The sequence below is a fragment of the Elephas maximus genome, chromosome 1 (assembly GCF_024166365.1).
Source record: "Elephas maximus indicus isolate mEleMax1 chromosome 1, mEleMax1 primary haplotype, whole genome shotgun sequence".
In the NCBI taxonomy this organism is placed as follows: domain Eukaryota; kingdom Metazoa; phylum Chordata; class Mammalia; order Proboscidea; family Elephantidae; genus Elephas; species Elephas maximus.
Window position 1 is genome coordinate 81,321,634 of NC_064819.1, and position 27,992 is coordinate 81,349,625.

At 39.8% G+C, this 27,992-nt stretch overlaps 2 non-coding genes and 1 pseudogene across 2 annotated transcripts; 1 reads left to right on the forward strand and 2 right to left on the reverse strand.

The window, feature by feature from the left end:
- Window positions 1-3,222: 3,222 nt before the first annotated feature.
- LOC126077464 (etoposide-induced protein 2.4-like) lies at window positions 3,223-11,008 on the reverse strand (annotated as a pseudogene).
- On the reverse strand, window positions 4,507-4,588 carry TRNAS-AGA (transfer RNA serine (anticodon AGA)). Its single transcript has one exon. It is a non-coding gene; the product is annotated as a tRNA-Ser (tRNA).
- Window positions 11,009-20,216: 9,208 nt separating the features above from the next.
- TRNAL-UAG (transfer RNA leucine (anticodon UAG)) lies at window positions 20,217-20,298 on the forward strand. Its single transcript has one exon. It is a non-coding gene; the product is annotated as a tRNA-Leu (tRNA).
- Window positions 20,299-27,992: the final 7,694 nt, after the last annotated feature.

Consider the following 27,992-nt stretch of genomic DNA (forward strand, 5'->3'; position numbering starts at 1 on the left):
AGCAACGATGTCACCTTGAGGACTAAGGTCCACCTGACCCAAGTCAAGGTGTTTTCAATCTTCTCATAAGCATGTGAAAGCTGGGCAATGAATAAGGAACACCAAGAAGAATTGATGCCTTTTTTTCTTTTCTTACAAAGTTTTTCAAGTCTGGGGTGGGGGCTTCTCTTTAAGAAGGAGCCCTGGTGGTGCAGTGTTTAAGAGCACCAGTGCCAACCAAAAGGTCTGTAGTTCAAATCCAAATCCACCAGCAGCTTCCTGAAATTCTATGGGGCAGTTATACTCTGTTCTATAGGGTCGCTATGAGTTGGAATTGACGCACAACAGCAATGGGCTTGGTTTGTTTGTTTTCCTTTAAGAAGATGGGTTTTTCACAGTCAGTTGTCATTTTTGTTATTTGCCTTCAAGTCGATTCTGACTCATAATGACCCTATGTACAACAAAACGAAACCCTGCCCAGGTCTGTGCCAGCCTAACAATCATTGTTATGCTTGAGTGCATTGTTGCAGCCACTGTGTCAATTAATCTTATTGACAGTCTTTCTCTTTTTTGCTGGCTCTCTACTTTCCCAAGCATGATGTCCTTCTCCAGGGACTAATTCATCCTGTTAAGAGGTCCGAAGTATGTGAGGCGAAGTCTCATGATCCTTCTTCTAAGGAGCATTCTGGCTATACTTTTTCAAAGACAAATTATTTTTGTTCTTCTAGGAGTCCGTGATATATTCAGTATTCTTCGCCAACTCCATAATTCAAAGGTATCAATTCTTATTTGATTTTCCTTATTTATTGTCCAGTTTTCACATGCAAATGAGGTAATTGAAAACACCATGGCTTGGGTCAGGTGCACCTTAATCCTCAAGGTGACATCTGTGCTTTTAAACACTTTAAGGGGTCTTTTGCAGCAGATTTCCCCAATGCAATGCATCTTATGATTTCTTGACTTCTGTTTCCATGGGTGTTGATTGTGGATCAAAGTAAAATGAAATCCTTGACAACTTCAATATTTTCTCCATTTTCATGACGTTGCTTATTGTTCCAGTTGTGAGGATTTTTGTTTTCTTTATGTTGAGGTGTAATCCATACTGAAGGCTGTGGTCTTTAATCTTCATCAGTAATTGCTTCAACTCCTCTTCATTTTCAGCAAGGAAGGTTGTATCATCTGTGTATTGCAGGTCGTTAATGAGTCTTCTTCTAATCCCAATGCTGCATTTTTCATATATTCCAGCTTCTTGTATTATTTTCTCAGCATACACATTGAATAAATATAGTGAAAAGATACAACCCTGATGCACATTTTTCTTGACTTTAAACCATGCAGTATTTCCTCGTTCTCTTCAAATGACTGCCTCTTTTTCTAGGTACAGGTTCCTCACGAGCACAATTAAGTGTTCTGGAATTCCCATTCCTCACAATGTTATGCATAATTTGTTATGATCCACACAGTCAAATGCCTTTCCATAGTCAATGAAACACAGGTAAACATCTTTCTGGTATTCTCGGCTTTCAGTCATGATCCATCTGACATCAGCAATGAAATCCCTCATTCCATATCATCTTCTGAATCTGCATGAATTTTTGGCAGTTCCCTATCTATGTACAGCTGCAACCTTTCTGAATGATTTTCAGCAAAATTTTTCTTGCATGGGAGAAGATATTTCAATACTTCTATTTGACAGAGGGTCCTTATATGGAATATTTGGAGATATTCTACAAAACAATAAGAAAAGGGCTGAAAAATTGATGAGAAAAAGCAAAGATTAAACATGTGCTTCACAAAAGAGTATACTCAACTGCCCAATAAGCAATTTTAGAAGTTACTGGTGTGAGGGCCAGGAACAATACAAGATAGATTTGTCTGCAAAGAACTCTGATGAAAAACCAGAGGCCTTGACTGAGCAGTGAGTGACCTGGGCCAGGAAAAAACACAACACCTAACTTTATGGTAAATGCCAAAAGGATCCCATTAACTAGTACAAAAAGAACCCCATCCATCAAAGATTGAGTATGTTTTCCCTGGTCTCCCTGCATGCATCCTTCCACATAAAGACTAGGTATGTAAGCCCACAACTCACACTGCCTCGGCTGGGCCTCTACGTGGGTGGCATTCAATGCTTCTCTGTCCTTTGTGAGAATCTTACTGTCAACCTCTGTATGGAAGTTCCCTAATAATGCTTTGTCTCATCAACATGGCTTTTACTGATTTTTGCCCCCCACAAGTTCAATGGGTTTAATAAATATACCCCTTCAGTTCTTATTAGCAGCACCCAATATTCCTTTGGAAACCCTGGTCGCATAGTGGTTAAGTGCTACGGCTGCTAACCAAAGGTTTGGCAGTTCGAATCCGCCAAGTGTTCCTTGGAAACTCTGTGGGGCAGTTCTACTCTGTCCTATAGGGTCGCTATGAGTCGGAATCGACTCCACTGCACGTGGTTAATATTCCTTTGAAATACCAGACAGACCCAACGATGGCCAACAGTAAGCCTCAGACCTCCAGAGTTAAAAAGTTCAGGTTCTCTGATCATTCTCTGTTGCAGTGGCACTTTTCCAGAATTGATAATTTCCTTTCGTTGGGATACTTTATGTCCCAGTGAAGAAACCTTTTCTCTTTAAGGGGAAGAAAGAAAAACACTCCTCAAAACCCAACAGATTTGGCTGCCAGGTTTTTCCTCCTGTCGCATTTCTTCAGACTCATTTGTTGCAGTGGAACAAGAGAGACCAAAACCTAACACAAGTTACGAAAAAGACGATAGTGACAGCTGTAAAGGGAGTGATCAGGGGCAACTGAGATACCCCTTCACCCACCACATCCAATGTGTGTGCTTCACAGAAAAACAACAGAAATAACAAATCCACAAATTACAACAGCTAGCTTTACAAAACCCATTCAACCAAGGGTGGAAGGCAGGGAAGAGAGGTGGGAGAGTAAATGGCACAGGCAGAAAAAAAAAAAAAATGGCACAAGGTCTGCCAATGCTAGAAAATAGCTACAGGAAAACCTGTGGTCTTTTCAGACTCATGGCCTTAAAATCCACACACTAGTGTCAGGAAGATTCTGCTTAAGTGCACCAGAGACAGAATTCCAATTCCTCAGAGAGAACAGAATATGTAAAGCACCCTTGGCAGAAAGAGTCCTATCTTCCCTGGGTCAGGGGAGATGAACACGGAAAAGAGCTGCCACATCCTCCTTCCAATCCTACCTGTTCCCTGTGGGTGGCAGGTGAAGTCAGTGGCCTGCAGCAGCATTAAGTTTGGCAGGAGATAAATGTGGTGATGGGAACTTCTTTGCAGAGTTTGAGCAGACTGCAGGTAGACCATCTTACGGAAGGGTCTGTTAATAAGACCACCAGAGAGAAGAGGCTTAACTTAAAAATGATACACTTTGCCAGGGGCCTTTGCTTCATTGGTGCTGATAATGAATAAAGGAAAGAGGATGGAGAAGAGGCAACCACTGATAAGGTATGAGAACTGCGTTGCTGTGAGCAAAGCAAAGGGCAAACCAAATCCAAAGTAGGAGGGCCAGTTCCTTTGCATGTTTGACAACAGCTAGTGCATTTCAACTCCCTTATTGAATCAGTATTATTCAAAGCAGTGTAGTGAATATAGAAGGGACATATGCAGGAGACAAACCAGCTGAATAACAGGATGGATGAAGAGACTCCCAAACTTCCCTTGGAGAAGGAAAAGAGCCTGCGGCAGAGGTTGAAGAGCATATCAGCAATTGCTTTCCTGAAACTAGGGAATGGGTGAGGCTTCCTCCCTGATACCTCAAATGCCTGGTCAGCTATATTTTGGAACCAAATGACATTGACAACTTTGCTAAGCACCAACAGGGGAGCACCCAAAGAGCACTGAAAATTGACGTGAGGAAGAATTCCAGCCACGATCAAACATCTCCATAGTGATAGATCACCAATAATTTGTGCTGTTACTGACTGAATCACAGGAATAAACACTTGATGAAACAAGAGGAGACTCAAGCAGAATATTCCTCCATTCCAAGCGCAGCACTGGAAAATTCTACCAGCAACACGTGGCTCACTTGTCTTGTTTAGGCTCTGTACTCTGGGGTCCTTTCTGTGTCAGGTCGCTACTAGCCTTGTTCTATGCTTTTCCTCCCTCTTTTACAGTATTGGAGCGCCCAGCTTCGAAATGGTATAGATACCCCAGATGGAGTCCTTGATTCCCCTGGCAAGGTCCTGGAGAAATGTTTTGACACCGCCAGCCATCTCTTCACCGCCCAAACCATCAACTACATGGGGAGAGAGAAGTGTCTCAAAATCTCTTATGAAGGCAGCTCTGTCAAGGGCCGGCCGGTTCGGCACCTTCAAGGGAGAGGGCCGCAGGAGACCTAAAAAGCAAAACTAAAATAAACTAAAAACCGTCGCTGTGAAGCCATAAACTAAAAACCGTCGCTGTGAAGCCAACTAGGACTCCTAGTGATCAGGCGACCCATGCACTTTCCAAGGAGCCACTCTTTACCAGCAGACCACCAGGACCCCAAACAGTTCGTAGTCAGCAGGATTCGAACCTGCGCAGGGAATCCCCAATGGACTTCTAGTCCATCGCCTTAAACACTCGGTCACGACTACAGCTGCCTTCCTACGGACTATTTTTCCCACATGGAATTGGAACTGTGCCCCTTGCGGCCAGTCCTGTAGCTGATCTGGTGGGGTGTTGAACATCATTAAGTATAAGGAAAAAGCAGATGAAAACACAATGAAATGATACTCCCCTCCTCCAAAATTGCTGAAGATAAAAGAATTGAAAACATCAAGTGACACTGATGATATGGAACAACTGAAACTTTCATACATTGCAGATGAGACTGTCAACTGACATATTCACACTTGTAGACTATTTAGAAATATTGCCTGAAACAAAATATATATAAGACCTATAACCCTAAAACTCCACAGCTGCATTTAGACCAAAGAAAAATGAAGGCTTATTTCCCTTGAACCATATGGACAAAAATGTTCACAGCAGCGTTAGTTGTTTTATATGTACATCAACAGCAAAATTAACAAAAAATTGTGATGTACAGTAGTAACACAATGGCATATGACAGCAATAAAAAATAACTACTGCTACTAGACACAATATGGATGTATCTAATAAAAATTATGTTGAGTGAAAGAGTCTACACTGAAATGAACACATATTGTATGATTCCACCTATAGTATTTCAAAACACAGGAAAGCAGTGGTAGAGGTCAGAAGATTGGAATTAATTGGGATAGATACAAATACAATTTCAGCTTCTGAGAGCTGAAAAAATTCTTATCTTGGTCTGAATGTTGGCTATATGAGATATATACATATGTAATAAATCATTAAGCTGAATAATTAAGTTGTACGCATTTTCCTCTTCATGAACCAAGCCTCAACTTAAACAAAAAGAAGAAAGGATTTCTTTGGATATCGTCTCACCCCCAGTAGATCCTGTCTCTTCGTTAGTGCTGTTCAAATTTTGGTCTGCAGATTGATGCCTTCCAAGAGCTGTGTTTTTACCCGTCTGTGGGCATTAGAAACTTTTGTATCAATTTGACTGTGCCAGAATATTGGACTCTTCCACTTAAATAAAGTAGAAACAATTTCAGGAATTGGGTGAGTGGAATGCAGAGCTGGCCACTTAATGATCAAGCAGTAGAACTCTGTTGCTGCTTTTGATATTGTGAGATTGGTTGGACACCTAGAACCCTAGAGAAAATAAAAATCTGAGGAAGTATTATTATTTACTTTTATAATTTATTGTTTCAAAATGACCGTGATCTTAATTAAGTCTGCTTTCTATATTTATAATTTGCCATTATTGGCTAAAATAAAACAAATACACACAAAAAACAAGCCAGTCAATTAGAGGTGATTCTGATGAATGGCGACCCCTTGTGTGGCAGAGTAAAATTGTGCTCCATAGGGTTTGTAATGGCTATTTTTTTTCTTCCCAGTGCTTCTGGGTGGATTTCAACATCCAGCTCTTGGGTTATCAGCCCAGTGAGTTAACCATTTGGTTACTGCTCCCAAGACTGCTCACCAAGTTTCACAAAACTCAAGTGTTTGTGAAAATACTCTAAAATTAAATACGAATAGGAACAAATGAATCCACCAAGGGCTTACAAGTAGGGAGTTCACACAAGTTTTGTCTGCAACATTCTTAATCATACTATGTAAGTGCAATGGGGTTTATATATAACCCCCAAGCAAAAAAAAAAAGCAGGGCTCAAATTCAAAGCTGAGGGGGAAGGGGTGAAGCGCAGCAAAGGAAACAATTTTCCAATACAACACCGTAGGAGGGGACTCCAGGTAAAGAATACAGCACTGTGGGGGTTCTGCCTCACAAGCAAAACATTCATTTGCCTTTGCTTTGTCCCAGCTCTGCAGTTGGCCTGAAAAAGCCTCAGCCTATGCTGCGGAGAAGTTACACTGGGCATATACGGGAAAAAATCATCAAGCGATAGGATAAATAAGGGTCTTTTTTTTAGGAGTGTGCTGAACTACTGTGAAAACATTCTGGAGTGCACATGAGGAAAGAGAGAAGAGCATCAGCTAATGCAGAGTAGAGTGGGAGTGGGGTGAAATAAAGGAAGAGAAGGAGAAAAAGGGGAGAGAGGAAGAGGACAAGGAAAAGAGAAACAGGGTTATCCCAGAAAAGGAGTCAGTTCGTTTTACCCAAGACTACCTGTCCTTTGACAGTGATTCGCCGCTCTTTCCTTCTCCGGGTAGACAGGCAGAGCACTGTGGAGGGCTCATGTGAGTTTGATTTTTTTTTTTTTTTTTTTGTGATTCAGACTTGTTCAGTATTGGTTTTGCCCTGGCAGCTGCAGGAATTTACCATTTCCATGCATGGATGTGGTGAGAGCAGTGTTGAGAGCAGAAGCAGGATGGGCGGGCAGCTTTGATATTAAGCACCGCTGAGACTGGGGAAGTTTACTAGGTCTTGCTTGAAATGCAAAAATAATAATAAAAAAGAAAGTTCCCATTTGTTTGCTCCTTGTATTCCTAACTCTTCAATGAAGCCTCTTGAAACTCCACTTTTTTCTAAAGAAATTCTCTCTGGCCCATTTACTTTCACATCCTGCTCTTAGCTCAAAAGAAGTTTAAAGAGGGGAACTATGACCACAGAAAGCCAGAGACTCTGTACCACTGCTCATGATTATACACACTCAGCCACCTTTTTCTCAGTCCTAGTATAGGCACAGAGGCAATGAAGGTTACCAAACCAAAACCAAACCCCGCGCCATGGAGTCAATTCCGACTCAGAAACCCTGGTGGCTGGTGGTTAAGTGCTATGGCTGCTAACCAAAGGATCAGCAGTTTGAATCCGCCAGGCATTCCTTGGAAACTCTGTGGGGCAGTTCTACTCTGTCCTATAGGGCCACTATGAGTATGAGTCAGTGAAGGTTAAAATTTTCCCTTGCAAATTAAGTAGGTGACCTCAAAATTGGCTTAGGGATTACCTGTGACAGACTGGTAGAAAGCAGATGGTTACAGCTTTTGGAAAGAAGAGTAAAGGGGAATATGCATTATAAAAGAACTTCAGGACTCTTGGCTTCTCATCTGCCCTACCATAACCGATCCCCCCTTCCTATGGAGAAACTAGCCCTTTCCTCGCTTCAAGCCTTCCTCTACAAGGTCCCCTAAAAGATTTTCTCCGAATTTAGTTCAAAACACAAAAAGCCTTTTAGTTCCTATTTTATAGATTGCATGGTTGAATTCACGTTGATTCATCAAGATTGTTATTTTTATTCTCAGGATCAGTGATTGAAAATATTTATAGGGAAATGTAGAATCATTCCACAAGGATATGGCAACTGTCCTGAAACAATGTAGACCTTACCCAGGGTCTCTGGGTTAATGTGTCTGTGCTCTCCTCTTTTGACCCATGAGTGTTTAGGATTTGCACTCTATTTCTTCTTTGGCAGCATCTTCAAGAGTTCATAACAGATGGACAAAGACATTGCTATGATCTTTGATGGCTTCTGCCTGCTCAATCTCCATGTCTCAATATCCATGTCTGTGAATGAGAGGTTGACAAGACTTGGCAGCGAGTCTTTGCCTCCTCAGCCCAAACCTGGGTTAAACATCTCCTTCTCAGTGTTTTAGAACATGCCAGAGAAGGACATGAGACAAAGAAATGGCTCTCTTCTTTGGCAGGAATTAATTCTCCTTTCCCTGACATTCTATGAGAATCCTGTGTTCTCCATCCCAGAGAAGGAACATTGATTTTTCCCAAGCACAGAGCAGGTTTTTCTTCTTTCAGATTCTCGAGGCTCTTTGCATTCAGCTTTCCCGCAAACCCTTTCAAGGGACCACTATGTCTTTGAGTGGTGCAGACAAAAAAAGTGGCCCTTATATCAGTGATTGTTGAGAGTGCTTGAAGAGAATGTGTGGATAATACAAATGACAACAAATAAATTTAAGTGAGCATCACTGTCTCAACTAGTTAGTTAATAAAGAAACACCAAGGCCAAAACAAGTCAACTTAAGAAAGAAGTAAGTTTCTGAGAGTAAGATTTTTGGGTGCGTATTGCGAGAAAAGAAAAGTGGAGATACTGGGGCTTGAACCCAGGGCTTGCTGCATGTTAAGCACACATTCTACCACAGAACTGTAACTCCAGCAAGGCCCTGCTGCAGAGGAGTCTTCAGGACTATTTTCAGAGTCTTTTAGGACTAAGTCAAGATAAATTCACTTTATGTTTAATTCAACTGTTTCCAAACTCCCTACACCGTGCTCTCTCGGACACGAACAAACCTAAGAAGGATACCTTAGTGCTAAGAAGAAAGATATTGCTCCTGGTTGATGGTCTTCCACCGGATTGCCCGGAGCCTGCTTCCATTCCATCACCTGGGTGAATTACAGGATAAACATTCTCCTGGACTTGTCTGAATATAACTTTCTGTATTCTTTTGACTCTTGGAAACATACTAATGTTTTAGGGAGGCAAATAAGTAAATAAAACTAACTCAAGTGTTTGTGAAAATACTCTAAAACTAAGTACAAATAGGAACAAATAAATCTAACGTATTTCAAATGTTTTGTTATTTCAAAAGCATAACATATCCACGTAGGAGAAAAAAGAACAGATTCAAGTAAAAGAACAGATTCAAGTAAAAGTTTACCTTAGTGCTTTGTCTTCATTGTAAACAAGAATGGCAAGTAAATGTTAAACTCTATGTAGTAGTTTTTTTTGTTAATTTAAATAATGCTATGAGCATAGCAATTCTGATATTATTTCGTGTAAATTTTAGGCTTGAGAAAATGTGTACACATTAAAAAAAAAAATTTTTTTTATTGAGGTTTTTGGAAACCAGGGCTCTCACTGTGGGAGACAGAAGGAAAACACGAAATTGGAATGGGGGAAGGTAAAAAATTCCCTGTTGGTGCTGGATGGGTATTCCTCCATTGCCATCAAATAGATCCAACTCATGGATGGAGGCCCCATGTGTTACAGAGTAGAACTGCTCCGTAAGATTACTTTGGCTGTAATCTCTAAGGTGTGCCCTGTGGTTAGGGGCTGGACTGCTAACCAAAAGGTTGGCGGTTGAACTTACCAGAGCCTATGCGGGATAAAGAAGGCGGTCGGTCGGCTCCGGGAAAGATTACAGCTCTGAGTCGTAATCTACTCCACCACAGTGGGTTTGGGGTTTTGGTTTAATCTTTCCCGATGACCAGGGGCACAAATGCACTTGAATGCTAACCCTGGTGGCTTAGTGGTTAAGGTCAGTAGTTCGAATCCACCAGGCTCTATTGGAAACTCCATGGGTCAATTCTACTCTTTTATGGGCTCGCTGGTGGCGTAGTGGTTAAGTGCTACGGCTGCTAACCAAAGTATCCGCAGTTCGAACCCGCCAGGCGCTCCTTGGAAACTCTATGGGGCAGTTCTACTCTGCCCTATAGGGTCGCTATGAGTCGGAATCGACTCAACCGCACTGGGTTTGGCTTGGTTTTTATGGGTCGGAATCGACTTCGAAGGCAACCGGCTTGAGTCTGGGCTAACCTAAAGATTGGTGGGTGGTTCTACCGGAAGAAAAGTCTCGGCCTTCTGCTTCATTTAAGATTACGTGGAGTCAACATGAGTCAGAATCGCCTGGACAGCAACCAACAGCAATTTTTAAGGTAGTGGATTTCCAGACCTTTTCGTCCACGGTGCCACTGGATAAGTTCCAATTGCCAGCCTTTCGGTTACCGTTAGATTACCGGGCGCAGAGTGCGCCACCCGGGGACCTTCCTCATATGGTGTAGTGATTCTTTTTCTACAGATTTTTTAAACATTCCTGTGATTAAAAACATTCCTTTCCCCTTACCATCCTCATATCATACACATAATACGTAATATCAGGACAGAAATGAAAATCTTAAGCGTAACAGCATGTAGCATATTGCATTCCTTGCTGCATCAGTTCCTAGGTTTCCTCATTGAATTTCAGTTTCTTATTTTTGAAATTTTAAATAAAACATGCAAAATGTCGGTTAGGGCTTTATGGAAGACCTCAGAACCAAACCCAATCAAACCCATTGCGGTCCAGTAGATTCCGACTCATAGCGACCCAGTAGGACAGGGTAGAAATGCCCTATAATTTCCAAGGGCTATAAATCTTTACCGAAGCTGAACGCTGTGTCTTCCTCTTCCTGAGCGACCACCTACCTTTTGTTAGTAGCCCGACGTTAACGACTGCACCAGGAATGCTTGTAGACTGATATAGTTTTCTTTTTTTCTATACTTCTGCCTCGGATACTTGTGCTGTACAGTTCTATTCGACTCCAAAGCCTTGGAATGCAATGTTTCTTAAGAATGCAGTTATGCAAACCGACGTAAGTTGCTGAAACCCAGGATCGAACCAGTGACCTTTACATCTTCAGTCTAACACTCTCCCAACTGAGCTATTTCGGCTACTATGAAAGTTCTCTTTTAATCGTTGGTATAAAACATGATCATGGCTACTGTGCTTTCAAATATTTACTCTTAATTTGTTGTGCATTATGCACTCACGCTGACTAAATTATAAGGGCCCCATTGCTGTCCACGTATGAAAATGGGATTCAATTTTCGGAGACCGTAGATAGGTTGGTAACAAGATGACAAAGTGGAAGTATACGTAAAACGGGGCGATGCTTGGTAACCTCTGGCTCTTTCACGCTCCAAGCACTGCTCGGAAAACTAAGGGAATTTCAAACGAAATGATCGAGCCTGTTCTTTTTCTCTTTTTTCAGTCCCCTTTCTGTATTAGTCTTCCATGACACTGGAAAAGGGAACAGAGAATTAGTGAGCCGGTTAATGGCGTGGCGGGTTTCTGGCTTCGAAATGAGAAAAACCTGAGCAAGCCAACTCTGATTCTCTATTTCCTTCCTTTTCTTTGTCTTCCTTGTGCTGGCATGGGCGCCCTGGGTGGTAAGGAGAAACAGGGAGTAGAAATGGGGAAACATCTCAAGGCAATCCATCGGGTAATGTGTTTAATAAGAATGAGTACGCAAAACATACTTGAAAAAGGAGAAAAGTGCAGAGCTGTTGGGAATTGTAAAAAGCAGATGAGTGTCCACGGTTTCAAGTCATCTCAAGGAAAGGATTAAAAAAAATAACTCTCTCACGACAGAAACTTCATGAAAATCCTCCTTGAAATATTAGCCATATTTCTAAGGGGTTTTGGTAAATTCAATAGATGATCAGAGAGAAAATCCAATGTTTCAAATTTCACTATTTTTAAACCTCTAAACTGCACCAGGAAATAAGTAAAGAAATTGCAGACCAAAAACACCTTCTCTTCCTAGGACATTCCACCCCCATTATTCCACTCCAAGGTTCCTGCCCTAGTAAATTGCCCTGCCCATTTTTTCCTGCAACCACCAGGAAAGCTGTAATGGACCTTTTTCTTGTTTTTTCCACTTCTCTCCCTATCCATTTTTTCTTTTTTTTCTCATCTTACAAAGTTTTTCAGGCCACCTTCTCCTTAAGAATAGGGAATTAAGCACAGTCTAGAAGTAGATTTCAATATTTATATTTTGCAAAGGACCCTTATCTAGACTATTTGAAGAACTCCTACGAAACCATACGAAAAAAAAGACTGAAAATAAATGAGAAATAGCAAAGACTAAACATATACTTCACTAAAAAAATACATAAACACAATGAAATAATTTTTTTCACCAAGTGTCTCTGACAATACTGAACTGAAACTTTAATAGATTGTTGATGAGACTGTCAACTGGTACATCCACTTTGGTACACTATTTGCAAATGTTGCCTCAAACAAAATATACATACAACCTACAACCCAGCAAGTCCACAGCTGCAGTTAGACTCTAGAAAAATGCATGCTATTGCCCTTGAAAAACATGTACAAGAATGTTCATAGCAGCATTATCCATATGAAATGTATAGCAACAGGAAAACAAATGAAAAGGTCTGATTCCAGTATTCACATAATGGAATATGACAGAGCAATAAGAAAGACATACTGCTACTAGAAACAGTATGAATGCATCTAATAAAAAACGTATTGAGTGAAAGAACCCATACTAAAATGAACATGTGCTATATGATTTTATTTCTTATTTTTCAACATGCAGGAAAAGCTAATTTATGCTAGTAGAGGTCAGAAAATTAGAATTGATTGGAATGAGGTACAAGGGAGCTCCTAGGAGGTGAAAATTTCTTTATCTTGGTCTGGACGTTGGCTCCATGGTGCGTATATATGTATTATTCATTGAACTGCATTTCACTCTATGTGATTCTAGCCTCAATTTAAACAGAAAAGAGGAGGAAGAATAATTTCCTTGAATATCCTCTCACCTCCAAAAAAAAAAAACCTGTTGCCATCAAGTGAATTTTGACTCATAAGACCCTCTGGGACAGAGTAGAACTGCCCCATAGGGCTTCCAGGGAGCAGCTGATAGATTCCAAAAGCAGCCTATCTCTTAACCACTGCACCACCAGGGCTTCACCTCCAGTATATCTTATGTCCTCACTGTTGTTGTTGTTAGGTGTGGTTGAGTTGATTCCTACTCATGGTAATTGTGCTCAGCAGACTGGTGCCTGTCTAGGAACCATTTTCTGCCTTACTGTGAGCATTAGAAACTTTTCTATCAATTTGACATGACAGAACATTGGGCTTATTAAGGAAGGGAGAAAAAAATTTGTATGTAAATCAGAACAGTTAGGTATGGTTCATATCTAATATCAGTTAGTCAAACGTTTGCCTTTGTATATAATACAGTATATAACATACCTTTCCACATGTGAAAAACATTAAATGCTTCCAGATACACTAAAACATCTTTAACATAATAATACAGTAATAATAATATTTTGATGGAAATCAAAAAGTAGTACCATTTGTTGTTAGGAACCACTGTATGTACCTGAAATTTTTTATATAATAGGCTTTACAGGGAATGGTTCATAACTGCAGGTTGTATGTAAGTTGGACTTTCGTAACCTGGGGCTGCTTGTAATTAGAAAATTGCCCCCTAACTATGTCTAGACCTCACCTCTGTTCATTTTGAGTGGGACCATGTTGAATTAGGTCACACCACCTGTATTCATCCCTCAGCTGCTCTTCTTAATAGCTAAGGGATCTTTGACAAATTGCTTTAGCTCACTGGGCATCAATTTCCAATATGGGAAATGAGAATAGTGATAAGTCTATCTAATAATGTTGATGGGAGGACTTGATGAATAAATATACATAAAATACCTTAGAAAGACTCTGGCACATAAATAAGCAATCATTAAAATTCACTATCATTGTTTTTATCATTGTTATTGTTGTTAGTTGCCAGGGAGTCGATTCCAACTCATAGCCACCCCATGTATTACAGACTAGAACTGCTCCATAGGATTTTCTTGTCTGTAATCTTCAAAAAAAAAGAAAAAAAATTTTTTTTTTTTTAATCTTCATGAAAGCAGATCGCCACGTCTATCTTCTGAGGTACCACTGGGACAGTTGGAACTTCCAAACTTTAGGCTAGCCGCCCAGCACAAACCAAATGTGCCACCTAGGGATCACATTTTTATCATTATTCTTATTATTGAACAATTGTTTTGTTCCAAGTACTTAATCCTGTCAACAACACTGAGTATTATCCAAAATCTACAGATAAAAGTCCCAAGCATTAAAAGAAAATCAGTGATTTATACTAGCAAGTAAATAAAATCTGTTCTTTTTCCTAAATTAAGAGATGACACATGGGAAATTCACACTTCAGGTATTAAATTACAAACCTAGAGTATCTTCCACTCATCTAATTGTTTTTCAGTAGTACATGATCTTAGTACTCCTACCAACTTCTTTAATTTTCCCACTTTCTTTTTATACCCACTGCACCCAACCCTGCAATGGTTTATGCCTGTGACCTTCTCCAGTGAATTGCCTTGGTTTGGAGATTATGCCATCATTCCATTCCCAGCAACACTCAATGACTGACTGAAGGGGATGAAAGGTGCAAAAGTTCAAACCCCTTGACTCAAGGACAATTCTGTCATGGGGTTTATACCCCAGTTCCCCTTCACATAAAAACAAACAAACCCATTGCCCTACAGTTGATTCCGACTCATAGCTACATGGGTCAGGCCAAATCTAGACTTTACCCAAGAACATATTAATGCTTGGCTACTTTCCCTTTCCCATCCTAAAGACAACCCCCTCAGTAAATCACATACCCCTCAATACCTATCTCACACTCCTAATATTCCTCAGGCATGAAACGGTCTGATAAAACTGCTCAGCTGCAAACACATGCTTTCCATTTCATAAAAATGGAAAGATAACTCTGAAAGGATAACTCCGATGGCAGAGCCATGAAAACACAGAGCATTCATTCCAGGCCTTGAAACCTAATGTTGTTTGCCTGGCTGGATTTAGACATTACTTGGGACCAATGACTGTTTTTTTTTCTTTCAATTTCATCCCTTTTTTTAATTGGAATGTCAATAACTATTATCTTATACCTGTTCTGCCATTGTATTTTGGGGAGCAGATAAGTTGTTTCTTGAACTTCACAGATTCACAGATACAGAGGAATTTTATCTCAGGATGGATTATACCCAGAGCTTCATCCAGACCTAATTTAGACAATGTAAATGAAAAGATTGGGGACTTTTCAGCTGAAGAGATTTTGATGACATTTTGGACTTTGAGTTGATGCTATAATGGGATTGAAATTTGGGGAGGTACTGGGATGAAAGGAATGTTTTTGCATATGGGTCAGATGTGAATATTTGGAGATCAGAGGGTAGTATCTGGTAGGTGTAATAATGCCCCAGCAAAGACATCCATGTAGTAATATCCAAAAGCTGTGAGTATGTTACCTTACGTGGCAAAAGGGACTTTGCAGATTTGATTAAGTTAAGGATGTTGCCATGGGAAAATTAATCTGGATTTTCTGGGCAGACACGATATAATCATGAGGTCCTTTTAAGAGGAAGACAGGAGGGCCAGAGTCAGAAAAGGAAATGAGACAACTGAAGCAGAGGTCAGAATGATGCAGCCATGAGCCAAGAATGTGGGTGGCCTCTGGAAGCCAGAAAAGTCAAGGAATGAATTCTCCACCAGTGTCTCCAGAAAGAAAGCAACTCTGCCAACATCTTCAGTTTAGACCTATAGGACCGGGGACAGATTTCCCAATAAGCATGTGCTTAGGGCATCAACAAAACAAAACAGGGACCCATAGATGCCAAGCAGACAAGACACAAGGAAAAGCAACACCATGCTGGAAGGGAACTGACAGGGTGTTAAATGATATTGATACTATTTTATAAATTTTACATACAATAACAATTATATTTTCCTTTTCATTTCAGACAGATCAGGTATAGCCTCACATTTCGTTCTCTCTTGTACATCATGTGAGAACATGCCAGCAGCACTATAGTTATGTGACTCATGATGTATCTGGTCCTGCGCAAAGCGAGCCAAATTGCATCTTCAGATTGAGCATACCCTTGTATTTGTATCATGCTCTTTGCCATCATTCTTATCCCTGTTCAGGTATCAACAGTAGTACAATGAACTGTGAAGATGCAACATCAAAGTACAAAAAGTCAGTGTGCAAGTTTTTACGTATTATTTCAAGACAAAAACACTGGTGGAGATACGCAAAGAGCCCACCAACAAACATTGTACACAAATGAATGAAATTATTTTTGACTGCCTTGTAAGTACTATTTCTTTTGACTATCTCAGACCTGAAGAACAAAATTACACGTTGTAAATTGAATTTTTTATTGATTTTCAAATACAAATTTTTGTGTTAACATTCAAATATTAATGTAAATTTTATTTTATAAATTTTACTTGTTTTATCGATTTTATTTACTTGCGATTATTCAAATTTATTTGCTATGGTACAAGCAAGTTAAAAAATTAAATTCAAACTAAGTGGAGTGCAAAAATGAAAGCTCACAGAAGATAAAAAGAAAAAGATTTGTGAATTCCTAAAGACAATTCCAAAATCAACTTCCTTTTTAAAACATAATGAATCAGAAGAGACTTTTTCCTTTGAACATTAGGTTTTAATGGGTGCAAATCATTGTACTGGTACCTCTAGTGCTGAAATTACTAATAGCATTATGAATATAAGAGAATTTGTTCTAAATTCTGCATCCATTCCTTGCTGTAGTTAAAAAAAATTAATAATGGTGTAGAAAGTGGAACTATTTTAGAATCTGAAATTGTCATATCTGCCAATCCCAAAAATAACAGAAATACAGGTCCTGCTTTGTGAAATAATTTTTCTTCTAATGATGTAAATTACTGGATCAAAAGAGGGCCAAGTGATTATCAACATCACAGTGTACCATTTGAAAATTCGTTGTCAAAATAATCTGGATGGTAAACAAACAAGGTTCTGTAGCCAGAATATACTTCTAGGGTGCAAAGGCAGTGGTGACAATTATAAGAAGGAATCTCTCTCAGTTGTTTGCAAACTGTTCTGTAGTAAATCATTTAATTCTTGATTTGCTACGGATGGATTTAGCAACTTAAACATGTTTGATAAATGTGAAAACAGAGATTGTATGGTGTCATATTTAAACTGAAGACACTGTTTTCACTTAACTCATAAACTGGTAACACAAATTAATGAAGAACGTCAGTACTGGAAAGCCGTTTTGCAATGCGTTGGTGCTTTCATTAAAACCATCACTGAAGGTGGACTGTCTTTTTGAGAAAGAAATAAAGCGTTTGGGGGCCCACAAAGCAGAAATTTCTAAGGTCTACTTGAGCTTGTTTGTCAGTTTGATCCATTTTTATCAGGTCACATCTCAAAACATGGTAACGCTGGAAAGGGCAACCCATCATATATGTCTAAAACAACATGTGAAGAATTAATAAACTTAATAAGTGATAAAGATTGATCAATTATTTTCAGTGACTGAAGTATAGCTCGATATTTGAGTTTGTAGATTCCACTCCTGATCTTGCTCATACAGATCAGCTAAGTATTATTTTAAGGTACATATCGCCATAGATGGAAAACCTGTTAAGCAATTTACCACATTTACTAGCTTAAAAAGTCATATGGGTGAAGAAATTACAAATCAAGTACTTTACTATTTTTGTGAAGTGTGCAAAACTGATTTTTCTAAGTGCAGAGGCCAGTCCTATGACAATGCTGCCAATGATAAAGGCATACAACAGAAAATATTAGAATGTAATGAATATACCATTTTCATACCATGTATTGCATATTCACTTCATCTTGAAGAATGCAGCTGCAACAGATTGTTGTCTGGAAGCAGTTGGGTTTTTTGTACTGTTCAGTTACTCTCCACATTTTTTGCTACCTCTGCTAACCAACGGGCATTTCTTAAAAGATATTTAGTCAGTGACTGAGTATTAAATTGTCTTTCTAAAACATGTTGGGAAGTGCATGCTGTAGCAACGAATGCAATCCCGGAATAGTACAGTGAGATTCTAGATGCCTTAGAAGTATTGCTGAAGACCAGACACAAAAAAGGAGATGCCAAAAGAGAAACTGAAGACACCGCCAACAAAATGCAAACACTAGAGTATGCACCTGTGTTGGTTATGTGGGATAACATATTGCGGCATTTTCATCAGAAGAGTCAAGGTCTCCAAGATTCAGAAGTAAATTTAAAGGCATGCACAGATCTCTATGAGTCATTAACAGGGTATTTACATAATTTAAGGTTTTGCCAAATACTGATTATGAAGCAGTTCTCCATCACAGATGCATTAGAAAGAAACAAAATGATAGAAGCGCCTCAGAAGTATCATTGAGAGCCAGAGGTCAATTTCTCCTAACCACAAAATATACCATCATTGACACACTTGAATCTTGTATGAAAAGAGGAAGAATGTATATGAAGTTCTTTCAAATAGATTTTCCTTCTTAAACAGTGAGGATATATCTGATAAAGATCACACGAAGGCATCCCAGAAATTAGTGCAGGCTCACCCCCATGGCTTAAATACAAACTTTTATGCAGAAGTGCCACAATTTCATTCTTACATGAGAACTAAGTTTACAGACTCAGGAAAGACAAATTTTACTCATGCAAGCATGTAGGATTCCATAATAGAAGATAAAATACAATGCGTATTTCCCAGTGTTGAAATTGCTTTACACGTATTCCTAACTTTAATGATAACAAACTGCACAACAGACCGCTGATTTTTGAACGTAAAGAGATGAAAAAACCCTGAACGTACAGCAATGATTCAAGAAAGACTCCATCCATTATCTTTATTATGTACGGAAGTAGATATTATTCTGCAGCTTAACTGTGATTAAATCATTGAAGAATTTGTACGAGCAAAATTTAGAAAGAAATGTTTTTAATTATAACATGTTAGAGGTGACAGATCTACCTAGAAATAAAAGTAATTTGTCTTAATATTTGTTTTTCTGATCATTAAATTTTCTTTTAAGACATCTTTTCATTTATTCATTTATAATTATAGCATTTTCTATGAAACAAGCATCAAAATTGATGAGCTGTTTAAAGCAAAAATGGTAAAAGTCAATACTTTGTTGTAGAAGATCAATAGAATTTTACACTGAGTGTTGAAAAAACTAAGCTCACTGACTCATTTTCTCTGTTGTAGAATACAGAGTATATTCTTTTTGTAGAAAATTAGTTATATAGTAAAAATTTTATTACCCCACATCCACTAAAATTTTCATAATGCTGTTCATCTCATTCTGCTAAAACGACATAGGCCACTTTTGTGTTCATTTATATTATAGTCGTATTTAAAAATACATGGGTAGCTAAGACACACACACGTATATATACAGGTATACACATAACTCACAGGCCCGTGGGAATGCCTGAGTAAGCAGAAGGAAGGGGCATCACGGATTATCTAGGTTTAATGCCCGCACATGCCTTAATCCGGCCTGAACAGAGCCCATTTCGCACTTCTGACCTCCAGAACTGTAAGATAATAAATTTGTGTGTGTTTTTAAGCCATTACATTTGTGGTAATTTGATACAGTACTAATAAGTAACTAATCCAGAGTTTGGTATTAGGTTGTGCTGTAGTTAGCCTATTGAAAAGCTGTCTTGTTACCAAAGGAGACAGATAAAGCTCTAAAGAAAAAAATTATAGTTTGTCCAGGTCCGTTTATAACCATATCCCACGAAGTAGAAGAGATGGAAAACCCAGGTACTCTTTCTAAGGCTCGAACATCGGGACCTTCAGATTGAGCCGGACGCTTTGCCTACCTCACGACGAAGGAACTTAGGTGAACAACCTCAGCAAGGCTCTTGGTTCGAAGGATCTCAGTGAAATTTCTGAAGCATTAGGTTTTTACATCTTATACACCTCCATGCCCCCAAAAGAATTAATGCTACGTCATATATAAGTTTGCTGTTGCTCTGAGTTTGTCACAATAACCTTGATCAAAGATATTTCAGAATTTTACCCTGGAATAAATAAATTATACAACACAGTGAAGTTTTCCGCTCCGCTTTAAGCATCACTTCTGCTGAGTGACATCCAGGAAGTTACTTACCGCTGTGCCTCATATTCTCCATCAGGCAAATGGAGATCATAGTAAAAGTACCTATCTCCTGAGGCAATTAGAAGGGTTGAATGACAGTAAATGTAAGGAAAGTGCATGGCGCATAATAAATTTTAGTTGTTATTTATCAGTGTCTTGGACAACTAGCATGGAGACCTGATTTAGGAATAGTGTGGGGAAACATTCTTGTTTCTTTACAAATAACAGATTCAAATACTGTCAAAGCAAGTGGTAGCGTGGCCGAGCGGTCTAAGGCGCTGGATTTAGGCTCCAGTCTCTGCGGGGACGTGGGTTCGAATCCCACCGCTGCCAATTCTATTTTAAATTGAATCTAAGAATTCGGCAGTTTAAGTTGGGACAATTGCTTCGGGGCTGCTAACTTAACAGGTCAGAGCGCTGATGGCGCAGTGGTTAAAGCAGTTGACTATTAACCTAAAGCTTAGCAGTTCCGCAATATACCAGCAGCCGGGTAGTGTTTCTGGTTTTAAGGAGTGATAAGGAAAGTCAGACTATTGTCATTCCTGTCTATTCTTTATATCTAAGAGCACCACTTTGTGCCCAAGGGGCAATTTTTTATGTTTTTAAAATGTTTATACTGAAAAAACATGACTTTCACATATTTGGAAACCCTAGTGACGTAGTGGTTGAGTGCTACAGCTGCTAACCGAAATGTCAGCAGTTCGAATCTACCAGGCGCTCCTTGGAAACTATGTGGCAGTTCTGCTCTGTCCTATAGGGTCGCTGTGAGTTGGAATCAACTCCACAGCAACGGGGTTTTGTTTTAATTGCACAGTGGTTAAGGTGATCGACTGCTCACGGAAAGGGTGGTGGTTTGAAACCACCAATAGCTCCGCGGCAGAAAGATGTGGCAGTCGGCTTCCGTAGATTTACAGCCTTGGAAACCCTATGGGGTCGCTGTGAGTCGGAATCGACCCCACAGCAGTGGATTTTTTTGGTTTTTATGCATGCCCCTGGCTGTCCTAGGGTTTAAAAAAAAAAATTAACTGCTCCCTATTCCTTGAAGGAAACCCTGGTGGTGTAGTGGTCAAGTGCTACCCTTGCTAACCAAAGGGCTGGTAGTTCAAATCCACCCGGTGCCCCTTGGAAACTGTATGGAACAGTTCTAGGGTCTCTATGAGACGGAATCAACTCCACGCCAGTGGGCTTGGGTTTTGTTGTTGTTGTTGTTATTGTTGTTGTTATCCCTGGAAGGAGTCCTGGTGGCGCAGTGATTAAAAGATAAGTAAAACCTCTGCAGCTTCAATCCATCAGCCGCTCTCTAGAAACCCTACCGGACAGTTGGATTTTGGTTTTTCCAGGGGTCACTAAAAAAAAAAAAAAAAAAAAAAAAAAAAAAAATTTTTTTTTTTTGGTAGACTTAAATAGTTAACACTTGCTTGCTGCTAACTGAAAGACTGGAGGTTCCAGTCACCCGGAGGCGCCTGGTGATCTACTTGCAAAAAACTGATTTGAGGATACCTGGTTTTCCCTAAGAAAGCATGTCCAAATATGGATTCCCTTTGCTTTATGGAGACTTTTTATCTCTTATGGTTTTTGCCGGCCGCCTGTAAGTTTCCTTGAGACAATATCTGGGCTCCATACCAAATACAGCGAGGTTGTGAAGAGCAAGAGGAAAACGATGTCTGCAGGGAGAATCCGTGCTTGGCCCAATGGGAGATGATTGTCCAAAGCTGTGTTTCACTGCTTGGGCGACGCTGCGCACACGTAAGGAGTCAAGGTAATGAGAATCAAAGAGAAGGAAAGCTTATGCACTCAGTTTTGCCCTGAAATAATTTAGACATCAGCACATCCCGAGGTAGCCCAGCGGGGAGCCTCACTAGGAATTGTGGTTTAGTTGGTCAAAAACAAAAACAAAAAACTGTCCGCTGGGCCCTTTCAAACTCCCCCCCTCCCCGCCCCCCACACATCCTTCTTTCCCTGTCTTTAATTATAGTACAAAAAGGGAGCTTAAGGTGCAGGCGTTTGTTTTAGGCAATTGAAGAGATTCTCTTAGCACCTGGTTCTTGTTTCCTCCCCTTTATTGTCTTCCTTCTGCTGTTGCAGTCACCTTAAGGGATATAGAAGCTCATAGCATAGAAATGAAAGAGCATTCAAAGAAGTTCGTTCGGTTATGTTTTTGCTGTGGATGTGTGCAGGAATTGAATGCAAAATATTAGAAATGAATTTGTGTTCCTTCAAGATGGGGTTTAAATAGTGTTGGAGCAGAGAAAAAGTGTGGAGAATTGAAGCCAGGGCCTCATGCATGCAAAGCATGTTCTCTACCACTGAACTGTGTAAGCCCCACTCCTGAAGTGCTGCTGGCTAATTTTTTTCTAGACCTAAGTGTTATTTCCTGAGATTCACACTCCTTGAGCTTTGCAGTAGTGTTGCTTGGTGTTAAGAGGCATCAGCAGCTGCTTTAGCAAGAGGTGCACAGGAACTAGTGGAGGATGCTAATTTTTATAGGGCTTGAAAGTGAAGGCAGAAGATTGGAAACACGTGTCAGATAAATACCCACAAGAGGTTTCCATGGTGGCTTCTTTATAACCTTGAGTTGTTAAAAGTCTCTGACTTCAAGACTGGAGAAACCCTGAGAGTATAGCTCCCGGACACCCTTTCAGCTCAGTAATGAAGTCACTCCTGAAGTTCAGCCAAAGATTGGACAGGCTTGTAAAACAAGAGGAGACAAAAGGGCACACCAGCTCTGGGGCAAGGACTAGAAGGCAGGAGGGAACAGGAAAGCTAGTAATAGGGAGCCCAACATTGAGAAGGGAGAGTGTTGACATGTCGTGGGGATGTTCACTAATGTCATAAAACAATGTGTGTGCTAATTGTTTAATGAGAAACTACTTTGTTCTATGAATCTTCATCTAAAGTACAATAAAAAAAAAAAGAAAGAAAGAAAAAGACCAAAAAAGTCTCTGTCTTCTATTACAGGTGACAAAGAATCAAGTCCCCATTTCCAGCTCCTCTGATTTCCTCTATAGTTGTCTTAACCTGAGGCACAAAGCTAAAGAAATTAATCTTTTGGCTGCCTAAAAGTCTTCATTATATTTGCTTTTTGCTCAATCAGAATGTACGTGCCAGATTTGATGGAGGAAAGCAGTGACAGAAGAAAACCCGATAGTGATGCATTCTGCATTTCATTATAAGGGCGTTTCCTCTTCTACTGGACATGCCAGGTAACTCAGGGGCCCTACGAACAGTCCAGAAGAGGAATTCATAAGGCATGAATGAAACTGTAGCTTCAGGATTTAGAGAAAGATGAATTATAAGAAGGTAGAAGAAAAATAGACAAGATTTGAAAGGCAGAAACAAAAGTGAGTGAAGCACTTATTCATTTAAAAAAATTTTAAATCATTTCCAAAAGGAAGGAAGTACATGTCTTAGGCTGGGTTCTCTACAGAAGCAAAACCAGTGAAGCATATAAATATATATAGAGAGAGTGAGTGAGCCTTAATGACGTGGTTGGAGTCAAACTTTCAGGACCTTCATTTGCTGATGTGGCACTACTCAAAATGGGAAGAAACAGCTACAAACATCCATTAATAATTGGAAAGTGGAGTGTACAAAATATTTATCTAGGAAAATTGGAAATCATCAAAGATGAAATGGAACGCATAAAGATTGATAACTTAGGCATTAGAGCTGAAATGGACTGGTATTGGTCATTTTGAATTGGACGATCATGCTCTACTATGCCAGGAATGACAACTTGAAGAGGAATGGCATTGCATTCATTGTCAAAAAGAATATTTCAAGATCTATCCTGAAGTACAACAGTATGATAGGATAATATCCATATGCCTACAAGGAAGACCAGTTAATATGACTATTATTCAAATTTACAAACAAACACACCAATAACTAAGGTCAAAGATGAAGAAACGGAAGATTTTTACCAACTTCTGCACCCTGAAATTGATTGAACATGCAATCAGTATGCACTGATAATTACTAGTGACTGGAAAGGGAAAGTTGGAAACAAAGAAGAAGGATCGGTGGTTGGAAAATATGGCCTTGGTGAGAGAAAGGATGCCGGAGATCGCTCGTGATTGAATTTTGCAAGACCAATGACTTCTTCATGGCAAATACCTGTTTTTCAATAATGTAAATGACAACTATACATGTGGACCTCACCAGATGGAATACACAGGAATCAAATTGACTACATCTGTGGAAAGAGATGATGGAAAAGCTCAATATCATCAGTCAGAAGAAGGCCAGGGGCCGACTGTGGATCAGACCATCAATTACTCATATGCAAGTTCAAGTTGAAACTGGAGAAAATTAGAACAAGACCAAGAGAGCCAAAGTATGACCTTGAGTATATCCCACCTGAATTTAGAGACCGTCTCAAGAATAGATTAAACACATTGAACACTAATGGCCAAAGGCCAGACGAGTTGTGGAATGACATCAAGGACATTATACATGAAGAAAGAATGAGGGCATTAAAAATAGGAGAGAAAGAAAAGACTTAAATGGATGTCAGAAGAGACTCTGAAACTTGCCCTTGAACACTGAGTAGCTAAAGCAAAAAGAAAAAATGATGAAGTAAAAAAGCCAGATGGAAGATTTCACAGAGTGGCTCAAGAAGACAAAGTGAAGTATTATGATAACATGTGCAAAGACCTGGGGATAGAAAACCAAAAGGAAAGAACATGCTCAGCATTTCCCAAGCTGAAAGAACTGAAGAAAAATTCCAGCCTCAAGTTGCAGTACTGAAGCATTCCACAGGGAAAGTATTAAATGACACAGAAAACATCAAAAGAAGATGGAAGGAATACACAGTCACTATACCAAGAAGGATTGGTCAGTGTCCAACCATTTCAGCAGGTACCCTATGATCAGGAACTGATGGTACTGAAGGAAGAAGTTCAAGCTGCAGTGAAGGCACTGGTGAAAAACAAGGCTCTAGGAATTGACAGAATACAATGGAGATGTTTCAAAAAATGCACGCACTGGAAGTGCTCACTCGTCTATGACAAGAAATTTGAGAGACAGCTAGCTGGCCAACTGACTGGAAGAGATCCATATTTATGCCTATTCCCAAGAAAGTTGATCCAACCTAATTCATAAAGTATCCAATAGTATCATTATTATCACATGCCACAAAATTTTGCTGAATACCATTCAAAAGCAGCTGCAACGGTATATTGACAGGGAACTGCCAGAATTCAAGCCAGATTTAGAAGAGGATGTGGAACCAGGGATATCATTGCTGATGTCAGATGGATTCTGGCTGAAAGCAGAGAACACCAGAAAGATGTTTACCTGTGTTTTATTGACTATGCAAAGGCATTTGACTGTATGGATCATAACAAATTATGGATGACATTGCAGAGAATGGGAATTCCAGAACACTTAACTGTGCTTATGAGGAATCTGTACATGGATCAAGATGTAGTCATTCGAAGAGAACAAGGGGATACTGCATGATTTAAAGTCAGGGAAGGTGTGCAGCAAGGTTGTTTTCTTTCACCATACTTTTTCAATCTGTATGCTGAGCAAATAATCTGAGAAGCTGGACTATATGAAGAAGAATGGGGCATCAGGATTGGAGGAAGACTCATTACCAACCTGCGATATGCTGATGACACAAGCTTGCTTGCTGAAAGTGAAGAGGACTTGAAGCACTTATTGATGAAGATCAAAGACCACAGCCTTTAGTATGAATTACACCTCAACATAAAGAAAACAAAATGCTCACAACTGGTCCAATAAGCAACATCGTGATAAACAGAAAAGATTGAGGTTGTCGAGGATTTTGTTTTACTGGTATCCACAATCAACACGCACGGAAGCCTCAGTCAAGAAAGCACAAGACGAACTGCATTGGGCAAATCTGCTGCTAAAGACCTCTTTCAAGTGTTGAAAATCAAAGATGTCACTTTAAGAACTAAAATGTGCCTGACCCAAGCCTTGGCATTTTCGATCACCTCATATGCATGCGGAAAGCTGGACAATGAATAAGGAAGACCAAAGAAGAATCAATGCCTTTGAATTGTAGTGTTGGTGAAGATTATCGATTATTATATGCCAAAAGAACGAACAAATCTGTCTTGAGAAAAGTACAACCAGAATACTCCTTGAAGCAAGGATGTTGACACTACGTCTCACATACTTTGGACATATTATCAGGAGGGATGATCAGTCCCTGGAGAAGGACATCATGCTTGTTAAAGTAGAAGGTCATGGAAAAAGAGGAAGACCTTCAATGAGGTAGATTGGCACAGTGGCTGCAACAATGGGCTCAAGCATAGCAACAATTGTTGAGGATGGTGCGGGACCAGGCAGTGTTTACTTCTCTTGTGCAAAGGGTAACTATGAGTCTGAAGAAACTGGATGGCACCTAACAACAACAACAACAACAGACAGAAATTTATATCAAGGAAACAGCTCAGGTGATTGTAGAGGCTGGAAGGTCCCAAGTCCATAAATGAGGATAGGGCTTCTCCTGATTCATGTAGCCGCAGGGGCTGGAGAACCCTAGATCAGCAGGTTGAAGAACAAGACTCTTGCTCACAGGCTGTGAAGATGGATGAATTCCAAGATCAGTAGGCAAGACCACAAGGCTTCTCCTGATTCATGTAGCTGCACGAGCTGGCAGGTAAGCTGCTAGCTCAAGTTCCAAGAACCAGAGTTCAGACAAACAAGAGGCAGCTGCAGGAAAAATTGGGGTTAAGGGAGCATGGGAGGAAGCCTGGAAGAGGAAGAAGATAAACCTACATGGAATTCAAGATCTATTTTAACACACTTGTGAGATTGTTACACAGTGAACTCAGGGTAGTACTCTGGTCTCCAGCCTTGGATTTGTGAATGATCAGTAAGCATAGGCATGTGGAGGGTGGAAAAGTGTACTTGGAGATTTGGGGATTAGAAATTTATTGTGATATTTGTGGAAAACAAATTAGCTTTCTCCAAGACTCTTCCAGAATCCTGAGATTTATCATGATTAAAACTTAGTTCTTTGAACTGCATATGAAGGTTAAGAGAAAATTCATTTACTGGTACCAGAGTTCGAGAGCCTGTTAGCTTTTTGTCATCCTGGTTTGCACATATATGAGACTTTGCAACTACTCATAAAAATAACATTGAGTCTTCTTTGAAATTGGCAGAACACAATTTGTCTGTCAGACTTGTTTCAGTTGGCTCATGGAAGTTATACAGTAAGAACAAAAAACAGTGTGTGGTAGGTTTCACTTAAGGAGGAAACTAGAGTGTCACACACAAAACGGATGGGGATGTGCATATGTTTGTGTGTGTGTGTGTATATGATTGTGTGTGTGTGTATATGTGTGTAAAGGCTGGGTGGTATCTTGGCTGTTTGATGCTGTAAAAGTAATACATGTAATGCCAAGTGTCCACCATTGCAGAATCATTCAGAATAGTTTCACTGTCCTAAAAATGCCCCGTGTTCCACCTATTTATCCCTCCCAACCTCCCCTGAATTGCTGGCAGCCACTGATCTTTTTCCTGTCTATAATTTTGCCTTTTCTAGAATGTCCTTTATATGAAATCATACAATATGTAGCTTTTTCAGACTAGCTTATTTTTCTAGGTCTATTGCTTAGCAATATGCATTTAAGGTTGCAACCCTGGGGGTATAACGGTTAAGTGCTACAGCTGCTAACCAAGGGGTTGGCAGTTCAAATCCGCCAGGTGCTCCTTTGAAACTCTATTGGGCAGTTCTACTCTGTCCTATAGGGTCACTATGAGTCGGAATCGACTTGACGGCAGTAGGTTTGGTTTGGTTTGGTTTTATGGCTTTTCATAGCTTGAAAGCTCACTTCTTTTTGTTGCTAAATTATACTCCATTGTATGGATGTGCCACAGCTTGTTTATTCACCAATTGAAGGACGTCTTGATTGTTTCCCATTTTTGGCAATTAATCAGGCAAGTGTCTATAAATATTTGTGTGCAGGTTTTTGGTGGAATAAGTTTTTATTTTATTTAAGTAAATTAAGTAAATACCTAGGACCACAATGGCATATGTTTCTGTA